The 15,987-nt window shown below is 30.6% G+C and overlaps 1 protein-coding gene and 1 long non-coding RNA gene across 3 annotated transcripts in view; one reads left to right on the top strand and one right to left on the bottom strand.

The window, feature by feature from the left end:
- The window catches only part of LOC122512392, a 209,786-nt gene that overhangs the window by 35,440 nt on the left and 158,359 nt on the right, over positions 1–15,987 (top strand). The window lies entirely within an intron of this gene.
- LOC122512390 (ephrin-B3) overlaps positions 1–15,987 on the bottom strand; it is a 46,114-nt gene that overhangs the window by 22,831 nt on the left and 7,296 nt on the right. The window lies entirely within an intron of this gene.

The raw sequence follows: 15,987 nt of genomic DNA, 5'->3' as shown, positions 1-15,987 counted from the left end.
GACTATAAAAAAATTTAATACATGAAATTTGCGATGTATGAGCGAATTTCTTTTTATTTTTGCGCCCGCTCGGAACCTTGACGAGATTTTGCGATCATTTGCCGGAAGGTATAAAGAGCAACTGGATTTTGATTATATAGAAGGCGATATTTTAGATATTGGGTGGGGGTGGAATGGAAGTACGACAAATCGTTTGTGCACCGAAACAACATCCACACACAGACACATACACATATGACCGTGAATTACCGTCTATTGTCGATAAGTTATCGACAATTTTAGAAGAATGCTTCAGGGGGAGGCTTTTGCGACGTATAAACATCCACTTCGGATAGTATGAAACGTCCTAACCCACAATTTACTGGCATTACTGCGTGAGTCGATGGATTGCACATATAAAAAAATTATATATATATATTATTGCCTCTTCTTTTTTTGCCCCATACTCGATAGTACTTTCGTTCGGAAATAAATGGGCTAAATTGACTTTATTCAAAAATGAGGTATTTTACGCGTAAGGGAGTTTTTTTTCTGATACATTCCAAATTTTTCTAAGGATATCAAATTGAGACTAAAAACGTATCAAAATTGTTGCAACAATTTTGATACGTTTTTAGTCTCAATTTGATATCCTTAAAAAAAATTGGGTTAAAAAAAAGATAAATTCTTAAAAATATCCTAACGCGAAATGATGACGATAATTACTGCAATAATAGCCCGTGGCAAATGGAATGCTATTCGCGTAATATATATAAAATTATTAATTTGCCGCAATGAAATAGCAGAGTGGCATTTAACAGTTAACTTGTTCTGTCGCGTGTTGCCGAGTTATACAAGTTCGTTTATGTATATATTGGATTTCTCGAATTACGGGATATGTATATCGCGATTAGTTATATTGCGCGGAGATTAAATCTTAAAAGGTCAAGTACTCGCGTCTCACACACACGTATATTTTATACACTTCGTCCTTGTTTTTTGTTTCTCTAGGCGCATGTTGTAACCGTAGGCTTTTGATAACGGTCTATGACAGCTCTGGGAAGCATATATATACATAGAGGATGAGAGAAGCCTCCATACGCGAGGATGCTGTATATACGCTCCTTTTCGCAGATCCGTCCAGTAATTAAATTATGAACATTTCCTACATATATCTCCTTCACGGTGGATAGTCACCAATAGACTTTTGATCCGTAATTTCCGCATCTTGATTTCTTCTCGGTTTTTCTTTTTATTTTGCTTCCTAATATGTGAGAAAAAACTTTGCAATTGACTTTTATTTCCGTATTAGTTTAAGTTACGAATGTTCCAAATAAACAATTTTTTAATTTTTGAAAAAAGAAATTATTTTGTAAGATTAAAGAATGTTTTATGATTTACGATTGGTAATTAAGTACACACACAAACACATTAAGGAGGTGGGAAATTTATGCAATCTGGAACTTGATTGACCTGAAGGGGAATATAAGGTTTCAATTGTAAAAGCGTAACAGACTGTTACGGTTCGAGTGACTTTAATGTGGGTCTTAAAAAAAATCGCAACGATTTTTCAAATTCTTTTCTGAAGTAGATTAAATTTTCCCTAAGCGATAAAATAGGTGTTGACTATAGGACAATTATGTATAATTTAAAGAATTCTATAATTGAGTCTGATGCATTTTTATATCACTTATTGATTACATATAAAAAAATATGGTTTTGATAAAGCACATGGTGTTTAACTGGATGAAAACAAATCAGAAAATTTCCACGCGACCCACGCGCGCGCCTGTATATACCCTTCTGTTTCACTCCCCAGTAATTATTTCGCACTGCCCTGAGGCAAAGTCTGCGAGACACCCTATATGCATATACACACCATACGCATATACATATATGTATATATAAAAGCAAGTCTATAGTGAGGCGCGAACTCTCGTAATCTGGTTATTTGACAGGCTGCTCGTAAAGTCAGTTGTTGGTATGAATAGAATTCTCGTCGGCTCGTTTTGAAAATTATAATTAGTCTTTCTACAATAGATTCACCGGGTTTATTGAACTGCCAACTATCGAATTTGTAAACGTAAAATGTACATTCAATTAAATAAACTTGATTTCTATTGTGTAGGGAAGTCTATTTTTTCCTGAGTTGAGGGTATTTTTTCTTGGGATCCTCTGTGTAGTGGAGAATTTTTTTTCAATTTAGGGCTTTCTTCACTTGTAAAGAAAGGCTTTTTACAAATTCTGTTCAAAGCGTTTGCCATTTTCAAAAATAAAAATGATTTCGAAAATAAAACTAGAAAAAAATGGGAGACTAATTCTGCACCTCCCTCCCTTATGTAACACACAGAATATAGTAAAAGTTATTATAATCTTTCTTTGAGTTAATAAAACACAACTGAATATCATCAGAAATCTTATAGAATTGCTTCAGTGAATTCCAGTAATTGATTCAAAGCAAGAAAAAAATTTTTTTTCCCCAACTGATATCGCGCAAGAGCTTTTCACAAATTCTCAGAAAAATATTTTGTAAAAGAAATAGTTAAGAATCAAAAGTCAAACCTTGTAGGAATGATTAATTATCTGTGAGATGGAATTTAAAAATTCATATCTTATAGAGATCATCTGATAAGTTGTGACCATTCCATCACCATTTTAAGTCTTTTGTTATTTTTTTCTTCTTCTTCTTTATAATCTTTAAGAAAATTTTCTTGAATTTTCAAAACAGTAAAAAAAATTCTAAGGAACTGAAAAACTATGATTGAAGAGCGTCTGTATAATACAGAAGCGCGTGTGGAATGGGAGAAAAGTCGAGCATCGAATTACCCTGCGTCTTGAGAAACGAGTTGCGAATCTCCTTCCACTGTACGTACATGTGTATAGTCTCGAATAACCAGGTGCGTGTATATATGTTGGGTCATTTGATACTAGCTTAGAAGATTCTGCAAGGATATCTTGAAAAAGGGCTACCGTGTATTCTCACTATACACAAGAATATAAACTAAAATTTTATTTTAAGTATAACCTGTGTTTTAAAAATTTACAGCCGATTTTTTTATGTCGACAACATTTTCTGACTTACTGGGAAAATTTTACTCTTTTGAGTAAGGAAAGAAATATTTTAGAAAGTAAAAACTAAACTGGAACTTCTGTGCATTTTTGTTGGTGAATTTTACTACAAAAAACGTTGACCTTTTACGAATTTTATACCAAGAAGCAAAAATTTACTTCGAGTAGCAACTTTTACTCCGAAAATAGTCAAAGCTGAACTTCCTGACTAGGTTTCAGTATTAAAATTCAAAGTTACTTAATTCGTCAAAGGCTACAAATTTCATACAGAAAAACTAGATTTCTTCATTTATCAAAAATTGACAGTAGGAATGATATTTTTTCACGCACAATTAATGTTCGATGTCATGTAATTGTTGTTTCTAAAAGGAAAAAAAGATTGGATTTCACGATGATGTAAATTAGCCGGGAATTATTCGTGATATAGTACAATATACCCGCGATGAACAAAGCGTTTTTTGTCAGATTTAATGATCGTTTCGAAGATAAAAAAAATAAAATGAGGAACATGGTTTTTTTTAAAGATATGTTTCTCATCTTGTGAGAAAGCGTAATTAATGTAGGCTATGATTAATCTCCGTTTCCATCGATCTCCTCAACCCATGTCAAGGTTAAGGGAGTGACAGGTTCCCTCCTGGTGTTTTTCAAGGTACGTCGTGTACGTCTCTTGGATATTCGTCAAAAAAAAAAAAAAAAATCAGAAAAGGAGAAAAAAAAATTTTTTTCGGGTGTCTCATTCGCTTTAAATGAGAGAAGGTTGAATTTTTCACGTTCGTAGGTTCGAGTCATGTTGAAAAAAACACGTGTTGGATTTAGAGAGAGAAAAAGGGAGAAAGAGAGAAAGAGAGAAAGAGAGACTTGGAAGTTCTTGGCAAGCGTGAGGAACGTACCCGAAACGATGCTGTGGACAAAATTGGGGGAGAAAAAAAGGTGCAACGACGACAACAACGACGACGACCAGTCGAAGCAGGTATTCCATTATGGTCAGTTATCTAGATTATGGCATTCCTGCTTCGTGGAAGTTGGTAAAGGTAAAACTTGCTTGGAACGGGGTAGCAAATGGGGTGATTTTAGTTTCCAAGGTCTTCTTCCATTACTGCATGCCCTCATTAATTTTCTCCGCTTGATTTTGCGATATATTTGAAAATTAGAAGAAGAAAGAAAGGCATCTTTTTAGCAGGTATTTAAAAACCCAAATTCGATCTGGATTAGCACACTTTTCGTCCGTGACGTACTTTTCCTTTTATTTTTTCTCTCGGTCACTCGGTTATACCACCAACGAATTTTGTCCTTGACATTCTAACCCAGAGTTTTGAATTTATTCTTCTCAGAGGGGAAATTAGTTCTCACTTTCCCTCGGGAGCAATTCTTTCTAAAAATACCATTCAGATTTGTCATTCGGAATCCGTAACCAATTGTTTCGTTTGCAGAATTCGGTCAAAATTCTTCACTTTCCATGCGTGAAGAAAAAAAAATTTCTCTCACAGAAGAGACGGGAAAATTAAGACGAGTTTTTGACACTTGATATTTTTTTCCTCTTTTGAAGAAGAACTGTTAACTTGAAATCAAAAATTAGGTTCTGTAAATAATGGAAGTAAGAAAGGAAATAGAATAAAGGATTGAGATGGCTTAAATTATTTGTGAGTGATAAAGGTAACTGAGATAAATTATCCATTTGAAGAAACCGACGACGCTAAATAGGAGAGTCAATATAAAAGAAGGAATATTAGTGTTAGTTTATGATTCTTTTCTCTCTATTTGCTTCTGATAAACATCATCAAACATGGATGCATTAGCAGAGTGTTATGAATTAGGAAGACACACTTTGTGATCCTAATGAGATAAGGCAATAAGTACACATTCCATAATGACAAATTTATATCAGTGTAATAAGGTCCCAGAATAGTTGGCGGCGACTCTCTTAGTGTCAAAATCTACTTTTTAGAATAAATAATGTCGTCCGGATAATAATTTAAAGCTGAAAAAAATCATTAGAATTGTGGCTGGATTTCACAATCCAGCCATAATTCTAATGATTTTTTTTTCAATTTTTCTGGTTCCAAAAAAAAAACTGCTGCCGGTTTTTTGCGTCGATTAACGAGGGCGATTAACGCAAGCGATAATGTCATTAAGTTGCGCCGACAATTCGAAATGACGCGAGACTCGTCCCGTTAGTGGAATGAATTTTGAGGGTTCGTGACAGTAACAGTAAATACTCCTCAGGTAAACATGCTCTACGGAGAAAGGAGTCGGAGATGCTCAACACACGGCCGTTTGGACCTTGAAAAATCTACTCTTTCTCGAGGGAGAAGAAAGAAAGAAACAAAAGTCTCGTAAAAAAAAGTAGTATTCAAAGTTTAGCAAGTTACAACAGAGATGGCGTTATGTGTTCCTTTTTAGCGAATAAAATCCCCTCTCGAACACGTTCGACACACTTGAGGGGAAGAAGCCCCTATAGAAGCTTTCCAACACACAAAGAAAAACACAGGGAAAAACTTCTTTCAAAACACGTTTTTCTTTTTAGAAAATAAATTTTCAAGTATTACGAAGCTCAGCACTTATTTATAAGGTGTCAAATATCGACACTTGGATATTTTTTTTTAGCGCTGGAAAACCATTTTTATCATTGACGAATAACCACATAAGAATAATTGTTTAAAGTTCGTTTTGGAAGATAGAATATTCGTTTTAGAAGGTAAATAATTAGGAATTTAAGTGGAATCGCAAAGAGGGGTTTTTACTTAGTGTTGAAGAAATAAAAACAAAAAAGGAAAAAAAAGCAAAGGATAGTTACTCGTTTGTTGTACTCGGCGGGCACTTGTATTTTGGGTTTCAAAGTGGGTAGGAGCGGCTATTTTTGACTTCTACTTTAAATGCTACTACTGCCAATTGGAGTTGACGCATTAAAATTCCCCGGCATGTTAACGATCTCATATGTTTGATTTACGAAATTACCATTTGCTTTTGATCTTTTATCAAAACGACATTGAATTAATTTGCTGAAAAGTTGATTTTCAATTTGTTTCCCTCTTCGAATGTTACAGTAGGGGCTTTTAATTCGGGATAAAATACTATTTAACGAGCTCTATTATTATTTAAATCACACTATAATTGATTCTAATTGAAAATAAATTGTACCTGTGATACAATTTTCTGATTATTATCACATGGGGGAGGGGGGGAGGAAGTAACTTTTATTGTTTAGTTTAGGTAAAATTTAGATTTTCTGGAATTTCAGCGTCAAATTTAACTATTTATGGAGTAAATTCTACTGTACAGTTGAAATAGATTTTATTAATTTTACTACAATTTTTTTCAAGGAATTTACTCCTAAAGTACGAAAAAACTCATGGACACAAAACATTAGGTTAATTTTTATTATTTACGAAAAAAACATAGAACTTTTCTAAACTTCTGCCAAAATTTACTATATGGAATAAATTTTATTAATTTTCTGTATAGAATTTTCATTTAAAATAGTAAAATTTCTTTGAAAATGGTTAAAATTGAGAGAAAGGGGCGGAAATTACAAATAGGTACAAGTTTCACTAGGAAAGTATAGTAAAAGTTAGTTTCATAACTTTCTCCCAATAAAAATCTTTGTTGTCCTGATTTTTGGAGCATTTCTGTCAAAATTTGTTCTTTTTTATAAAATAAACTTTACATTTTCCATTAAAATCTTAAATAAACGGAATAAAATTTAGTCCAAAAATAATAAAAATTTGCCGAATATCCAGAAAGTTTGCGGCTTTTATCATAAAAGTATAGTAAAAATTACTTTTCTTCTTTCTGACATGAATTTTAGTATTTTTGAAGTGTAGATAATAAATGCTGAATCAAGTTTCTTTGCACTATTGGCAAATTTTGCTATTCCTGAATTAAATTTTAGTAAAACACACTGAAAAAACCTAGGTCCAGGTTTTTTGTGTGCAGGAAAAACCCGTAATAAATATATAATTATTATATCCTTTAAATTTACTCTGTAAAATAAAAAATGCCTGCAACAAAATTTATTCTATATAGAATAGTGGTATTGGTAAAAAATTACCCACAACAAAAGTTGCATAACCTTCTTTTTCTGTCATGATGCAACATTTTTTTTCTTACTTTTTTTTGTAAATTTCAGAGAAAATCGAGTTCTCTCCGCGGGATTTTTTTTTAATTTGGATAAAAGTTTTTAAAAGGTGTCGAATAAAATTCCATTCGGAGTAAATTATTACTTCTTGGTATTTGAAAAGAGTGCACGTCAATGTGTTCGATTGTTGGCAGTAAAAAATGTGAGCTCGCACACCAGGTCGACCAGGAAGTATAAAGTACCATAGGGACTTATTACTGGGCGATCGGTGGACGAGTACCACAGCAGGGGACTCGTTTGGACGATTTTTTCGACTGTTACGGTAGTCAAGAGAGAGAAAAAAGAAAAAAAAGTAAAAAAATAGGGGATCCGTGCTGCGGCGAATTTGAAGGTATTAACCCAGAGGAGACGAATGTAACAAACTCTGCGGGATAACAGTGAGACGAGTGCGAGGTACATCTTTCGCGCACTGAGGGAACACCCGAGGACGCGAATGCGCCGCTCATTACGGTATATAATGGGTTATTTCGATCCTCCTCGAATTACCGAGTCGACAATGAGGGATTCGGTTCGAAAAAGCCTTGGCTGAGAGATGGAGAGAGAGGCGAAAAGAGAAAGAAGGAGAGAAAGATAGAAAGAGATCTTAAACAGGATCGAAGGGAATTGCGGGAGTAAGAGCGATGGGGTGGAGAAGAAGAAAAAGGAGGAGAAGAAAGAAGAGAGAGCCAGACTGATAGAATGAAAACGAGAGAGATAGGGATGTGCTGAGAGAAAAAAAAGAGGGATGGAGAAAGAAAGAAAATAGGGTCGCTGTGGCTCGAAAAAGAAGGGAGACAAATGAGAACGCGGATCTCCAAGAGGCTTTTTTTTCTCCTCTCCTCCCTCTCTTTTCTCTCACCCATTCGTGGGGCTCGTTTCAAACCCCGCAGGACCTCGAGGTGTAATCTCCTTCACTGATTCAGGGCCGGCTCCAGGTTAATATGTGCCTCGGGCTAGTAGCCGTTTGGCGCCCTCCATCTGCCGCCTCCTTGACACGGGTAGTGTCAAATTTTCGCTCAGCGGAAGCCGCCTGCTAAAGGGGTGTCACGGAAGACCTACATTGGCCAAATATACACTGAAAGACCAACAGACGACTCGTTTCTTCTTCAGTTCATTCAAAAAATCATTCGGCGAAAAAAGAATAGAAAAGTCATGCGACACAAAAGTACACAAGTGATTTGAAGAAAAAAAAAGAATAGCCGCAATCAAAAGAAGAAGAGGGACAATTTTTTTCCATGTGGGAAAAAATTACAGTGATGAATTTTTATCTAAATACTTTTTTAAACTACGTATATATAGATCTGTTGATTAGTGCACGCACCTTATTATAAGTCTTTCTTTTTTTTAAAAGAAGGAATATAATGAGCCATGAAGCGAAGTGTGCAGGTAACATAATGATGGTCATTATTGCCGTATTTTAATGTAACAGCTTTGGAGATGATTAAAAACTCAACGTTGGGAGATAAAAATCGGAATTTTTCATATGAACAAGAATAATGTTATTTATAATAATATTAATAATGGTAAAAATAATAATAACTACCCAGGTGCGAAACAACAAACAACGCTTTTGCTGAACGTCTATTTTAAATTCGATTTCACTTTTTTCAAATAATATTTGTTTTTTTGATAAATAATTGCTCTCTCCTTAAATTCCTATTTGAAATAGCACTGTATAAAGAAATGTACGAATTTAGTACCAATTTTGATATTACAATCGTAATTCGTTTTAATTTTAATACCGAAATTTCAGACAAATTTGACTGTTTCTTATGTAAATTTTACGATACTTTAAATTTAATAATTTTAATGAAATTTTTCGCACTGAAAATTGAACAAATCGATGACATTTGCAAAAAAATCCAGACAGTTTAGAAAAAACCGAAACAGTTAAGAAATTCTGTACATATTACAGTCAAATTTCATTGTTTCTGGTGTAAATTTTTCTTATTTTAATTGTATCTATATTTTACTAAAATTAATAAAACTTACACCGAAAGTAGTAAAAACTACCAAAAAAAATGTGCAGAAATTTTAGAATTTAGTTTCTACTATTTAAGTATAGTAAAAATTACTTTATTTCTTTTCTACTTTAAATATAATTTTAGTAAAATTTTTCTCTGAAAATCGAAAAATGGATATATGCGAAAATTCAAGACAGTTTAGTTCCACGAAAAGTAGTTGAAATTACCAAAAAAGTGCAGAAATTTTAGAATTTACTTTCTACAATCAAAGTATAGTAAAAATTACTTTATTTGTGTTCTTCATCTAGAAAAATTTAAACTATCACGAGCATCGGGCAAATTTTAGTCTTTCTGAAGTAAATTTTACTGTACTTTAAATATAATTTTAGTAAACTTTTCCAGTTTTCTTGAAAATTTTTTTTTAGTTTCTAGTTTTTTTTTAAACTAAAAAAAAATTGACATTTGCAAAAATTCTAGATTTTAGGGTCGCTGAATACAAATCAGTGGTCGAAAATTCAAAATGTCGGCTTTAAAGTAGCAATTAAAAAAATTTTAAACTTGAGGAATTCGTTAACTTTTAAATTTTTTTTGGTCGCCATTTTGAAGCCGCCATTTTGAATTTTAAAGTTTCGACTACGGATTTTAAATCAGTGACCCCAAAAACATACAATATAAAAATGTCAAGTTTAAAAAAATTTTTTTTTTTTTTTGAACATTTATGGCATAAAAACTTTATTTTCTCTGGACTGTGAAGGGGTTAATTGTACATTTTAGTAATATTAATGAAACTTAATCCGAAAATATTAAAAATTTAGAAAAAAATTGCAGAAATTTTATGGTTTAAGTTTTACTATGAAGTATAGTAAAAATTACTTCACTTTTCTTATATCCTTGTAATAAAATCTAAATTGTCAAGAATTTTTATATACATTCCTGTCAAATTTTCGGTTTTTGAAGCAAATTTTATTATTTTGAATGTAAATTTAAGTAAAATTTATTTTGAAAATAGGAAAAATTAACGAAGTTTCCAGAAGTTACAGTCAGTTTGGATTGTACTGTGGAAGTATAGTAAAAATTACTTTACTCGTTATTTCTGCGTAGTTGGCTGTTATTATTATTATTTATTATTAATATTTATTATTATTATTAATTATTTGGTGTTATTAACATTATTATTTTGATATTAATACTTTTGTTGCTTTTATTTTTGCTTTTTGTTTGCTTTTATTAGTAGTAGTGGTAATAATAATGATAAAAAAAGAAATCCTTGCGATTATTCTTGGTGAGAAGAGGTTTTTTTTTCAACGTTCAATTTCAAAACACCTGCACGAACAAAACGTACGAAACGTACGTGCGTATATACATATATATATTTATATATATACGCACTTGGCGTACAGTTCTTCTTTTCATGCGAGTTTCGCAAAAGGAACTTCCCCCGCTCAAGTTCCATCTCTTTTGCCTCGCATCCACATTTTCTTCTTTCTCTCTCTTTCTCGACATCCACAAGGGCTTAGAAATCACTGGCGTTCGGAGTCTTCCGGGTGTGACGGAGCGGAAATAGCCATTGTGTCTCTCTCTCCCGACTCTCTTCGTGCACGACTATACACAGGTAAAGGAAGAAAAAGCGAATCCAAGACCCAAGAGAGAAAGAGAAAGACAGATAAAGCTGAAGGGAATGATAGGCTAGCAACATCTATCCCTATATAACGGTCTCTTGTGTGCGAGCTTGGAAAGCAATCGCAATAGTCGACAATCTGACTATAAGGAAACGTTAATTAGACTTGACTAATGTGTGCTTAGACTTCATCATGGAATTTTCTTCGCTTCAATCTTTTTCTCTTTTATCAAAAAAGAAGAAGAAAGAAAGAGAGAAAATACAAAAGATTGTTTCTCTTCTTCAAGAAGATTTTTTGTTTCTTGAAGGTTATCTTCTTTTTTTTTTTTGCTTTGAGGAGGAGACTATTTTTTGATTGAAGGTATTCTATTAATAAAACAACTGTCGTGATTTTTATCGTGCACCTTCCTTTCTGTCTCTTCTTTCGTTTTTTTCTTTTTGCATTATAACATCATGTGTACTTTGCGGGTCTCGTGGATCTTAATTTATCTCGACACAATCGAAAAAGGGCTTACAATAGAAGAACATCCTCTCTGTCGATAATCTTCTCTCTAACACACTGAGTCATTCACTATTCAATCTTCCAGGGATCGCTGCATCTTTTCTCCCCTAGTTTATCCTTTGCGGTTATATACATATATATATACTACTATAGATAGAATTGTATATGCGCGCGAGGAAAGGTAACAGAAGCTGAGGGAATGTGAAAATGAAGGATTCAACGAGTACATCTTCCTTGAAGCATGAAATTTGAAATGAAAGGGCTCGATTATTTTTCTTTTTTTTTTTTTTGTTGTGGTCAAGGAATAAATATATTTTGAATGATAGGGAAATTTAATAATTTTTTTAAACTTTATTTCAAGGAAACATTGTATTTATATGAGAAATGTGTAAAGGGTTGTCACGATTTTGCTCTTTTCAAATTCTCTGATTTTTGCAGGTTAAAAATGAAAATTTTCCAGGTTTTTAAAATACATTTATATTTTACTAAATTAAATAATTCCCTGATTTCCAGACAAAACTATGACTTTTACCCTGACTCTAAAGAACTTTATTTTTAAATAAATATTTAATAATTATTATTTCATAGAAATTAAGATTTTCAAAAATTTTAAATTCAATTATAATAATTAAATCTTGCTACTTTGTTTTAATTATATTAAATTAATAAATATTAATTCTGCAAAATTCTTAATTAAAAGCATGAAAAGTTCAAATTTTCAAAGATTTTAAATTTAAACCTTTTGAAAATTAAATTATTTGTAAAAATCTACGTTATAATGCTTTCAATATTCAATTCCAATCTAAAATTTTAAATGCAATTCATTTTTAAATCAATATTTATTAGAAAATTCTACGAGAATTCAATTATTTAAATAGAAAAATAAATATTTTATTAAAATAATTCAATGTTTCTTAAAATTGAATTTTTATAATAAATTTAATCAACAAATTCTTAAGTAATTGAATTCTCTTGACAAGTTTCAATGAAATTTTTAAGAATAATTTTTATTTTTCGAGGAATTTGACTAAATTTGTATTAAAAATAATTGAAATTCTGCAATGATTTTTATTTTTTATAAAAATAATTGAATTCCAAAAAAAATTCTATTATTTTTTAAAATAATTGAATCGCTGCTAAAAATTTGCGAAGAAATTTATAAAAAAACTTGTAAATAATTGAATTTCTGTGAAATTTTTATTATTTAATAAAAATAATTAAGAATTCGCATAGAATTTTATTACATAATTCTTTTTTAAATAATTAAATTGTTTTGGAAAATTTTATTAAAATACTATAGATATTAAAAATCATTGAATTCAGGGCAATTTTTGAAAATAATTTGCTAAGGAATTTTATTAAAATTTTTAAAAATAATTGAATTTCTGAGAAGAATTCAATTATTTCTAAAGAAATTATAATTGAATTTTCTTGACAAATTTTAATAAATTTTTTTAAGAATAATTTCATTTGTGGATAAATTTAATGAAAAGTGTATTAAAAATAATTGAAATTCTGCCAAGAATTTTATTAAAATTTTTGAAAATGATTAAATTTCGTAGAAAAATTTTATTATATTTATAAAGATAATGGAAATTTTGACAAGAATATTATTGAATTTCTGCGATGAGTTTCATTTTTTATGAAAATAATTGAATCCCTGTAAAAAAATATTATTATTTTTGCAAATAATTTGTAAATACTTGAATTCGTGGTAAATTTTTACTATTTATGAAAATAATGAAATGTTCGGGTAGAATATTTTATTAAAATATTTTTTAACTGATTGAATTCTTTTGGGAATTTTTATTAAAGTACAGTAGATATTAAAAATCATTGAATTGATGAAAGTTTTTGGAAATAATTAAAATTCTATCAAGCGATAAAAATTGTAACATTGTTTTAGGTGTTAAATTCTCAGTTCTTTTTTTATGATGATGATGGTTCCATATCGTTTCTCACTGCTTGTTAAGTTTAATTTAATTGCAAATTATTCGAAAGTGTATATATGTATATATAATTATTTCGAGGGGGTGATCATATTTAATTACGTGCTCTGCGCATTCAAGCGTTACTTACATTGTCACATTCCGTTAACGGTATTCGAACACACGATTTTATCATAGCACTTAAATATCTACCCTCTTTTATCAAAATACCTTCTCATTACGATGAGAATGTAAAAATAGAATTATCTTTTACATACTCTTATTATTTTTCAAGTATGGTTTATTAAAAATCGCATGTAGAAGGGTCAGAGGAGGAAAAATCGTGGTGCAATTTAGAAAGGACGAAAAAAAATTGGAAATAGGGAGAGAACCCCCGTCAGTGGTTCTTTTTTTCAATTCTAGGGTATCGTAACAGGAAACAGCTGCTAGAGTCGAAAACATTTTTTGTATGATTATTTTTCTTATGTGTCCATCGAAAAATTGTCCCAAAATTTCGAGGAATCACATGGGTGGCGAGTTATTAAACATATTTTACTGTATTTTTCCTAATGATTATATATATTTTTTTTAACCAAACAATTTGTGGTCTGGTTTACTCAAATTGCAAAAATGATTTTTTTCCGCCCTACGCGTGTCTTTAATGGGCGTGTCAGTGGCGTTAGCATTTCCGGTTTTATACTCAGGAGAGAAAGAGAGATGGAAAAAGTAGTGAGTCTCTTTTGCCCTTCTCGTTCCTTTTGAAGACTTTTAACGCCTAACGAGTGTCCGGCAGGTACTTCCTTTTCTCCTTTTTTCTTTTGCTTTTATATAGCTATTTAACTTTGTAAGGCAGTTTTGCAAAACTTTGTGCACGGGAATTTATCCCTACGGTGGGAAAAATGATTTTAAAACAGTCACGGCATGACTTCTTTTTTTTTGGTATAGTATGGTAAAAATTATTTTATGTGTATATACCTGTGAGTCGTTTACTACCTTTCTCGGTAATGGCAATTATTTCTTAATTCCCATGTTTATGTATTTATTGTATTATCTCTTCGTTTCTATTGAAATTGATTTACAAATTGGTGAACATTATTCCTCATGAATTTTCATTTGTAATAAGACAATAGCTGTTGATGATGAAACAGCAGTTTCGTAAAGTTATGGGATTGAAAAAAACTGTTTTACATTATACGATATTTTGTCCCAGATGTCAATAGAACATTGGTTTGAATTTATTTGTTTGGTTCTTGTTTACCTTTTAGTTATAATAGCAGAAAACGTTATTGCAGCGTAAGGAAATTCCTTGTTCGAAAGAAAGGAAAAGAAAATATATAAAATCACTTTGACTAAACGTAATCAACGAAGAATGTATCATTTTTATACTATTTTTAGTAAAAGTTGTTAACTTCTGCATATTTTCATCAATTTTAGGTGATCCTCAATTTTTTCTACTTTCAGAATAAATTTTACTAAAAATTGTTCAGAAATTTGTGTTGGTTTAGGTTTTATTATATACAAAATTAGCTGAGAAGGTAAATTTTACTATAATTTCATATTAAAATCTAAACTGTCTTTAATTTTAACAAAATCGTGTACTTTTAATATTTTTCAAGTAAATTCTACAAATTTTACTGAAATTTGCTTCAACAATAGTGAAATTTACAAGGAATGCAGGGAAATTCGTTATAATTCACGTAATCAAAGTAAAATGTAATTTTTACTATACTGTCATAGTAAAATCTAAATTATTTCTAATTTTTGCATATTTTCATCAAATTTTTCTTACTTTTAGTTTAAATTTTTCAAATTTTATTCGAAATTTGCCTTAAATTTACAAGAAATGCAAAGAAATTCGTTTTAATTCACGTAATCAACGAAAAATGTAATTTTCACTGTACTGTCATTGTAAAATCTAAAATTATTTCTAACTTTTGCATATTTTCATCAATTTTTCTTATTTTTTGTTTAAATTTGACAAATTTTATTCGAAATTCGCCTCAAAAATCTAGAACAATTTACAAATATTTTACTAATTTTTTAAAATAAAATTAACTTTGAAAGTAGTACTATATATTTTATTTTGTAAATAGTCCAAAAATTACAAATGTGCAAAAATAAATAAGGTTCTAAATTCAAATTTCAGCTAAAATAATTGTATTTAATCAAAATATTCAACTAATTTCAATATTAAACTGATTTTAAAATCTAAAACTGATATTTTAAGTCTAAAGGTAGAAAAAATGTATAATTTTTATTTTTGGTAATTTTAACCACAATGCTAATTCATACAGTCAGTGGCGCCCACATCTAGAATTAAATTCGCAGGTATAACACTAATTTCACACTGGAAATTATAATTTTCAGTTTTCTATGAAAATAATTTAATTTTTTTATAATTTTCATTTTAAATTTAAAGCAAAAGAGGATTTTCTTTTTTAAAAAAAAATTTTTTTATTTAAAAATCATTTAATCGATTTGATTCGCGGTTAACCGAATGAAGTGATTTTGAGGGAAGAAAATATCCGCTGCTTCTTTTTTGGGAAATGAGATATTTCTTGATTCGCGGGACGACAGGCAATTTAAGTTAAATGACGAATGGCTAAAATAGGGAAACTATTTATGGCGTTATCAGGAATTCTGGAATGTATAAAACTATCACGTAGTTGGTGCAACGCCAACCACTTGGCAAACGTTTAAACTGCTTCTTTACACGTATTTGTGTTGGATTATTATTATTATTATTATTATCATACATGCGTGTGGGTTTATTTCACGATGAGAGAGCGCGATACAGAGACTCTATATATATA

This window comes from Leptopilina heterotoma, unplaced genomic scaffold (assembly GCF_015476425.1).
Source record: "Leptopilina heterotoma isolate Lh14 unplaced genomic scaffold, ASM1547642v1 Lhet_98, whole genome shotgun sequence".
Classification (NCBI taxonomy): domain Eukaryota; kingdom Metazoa; phylum Arthropoda; class Insecta; order Hymenoptera; family Figitidae; genus Leptopilina; species Leptopilina heterotoma.
This window is presented reverse-complemented; position numbering and strand designations above follow the sequence as displayed.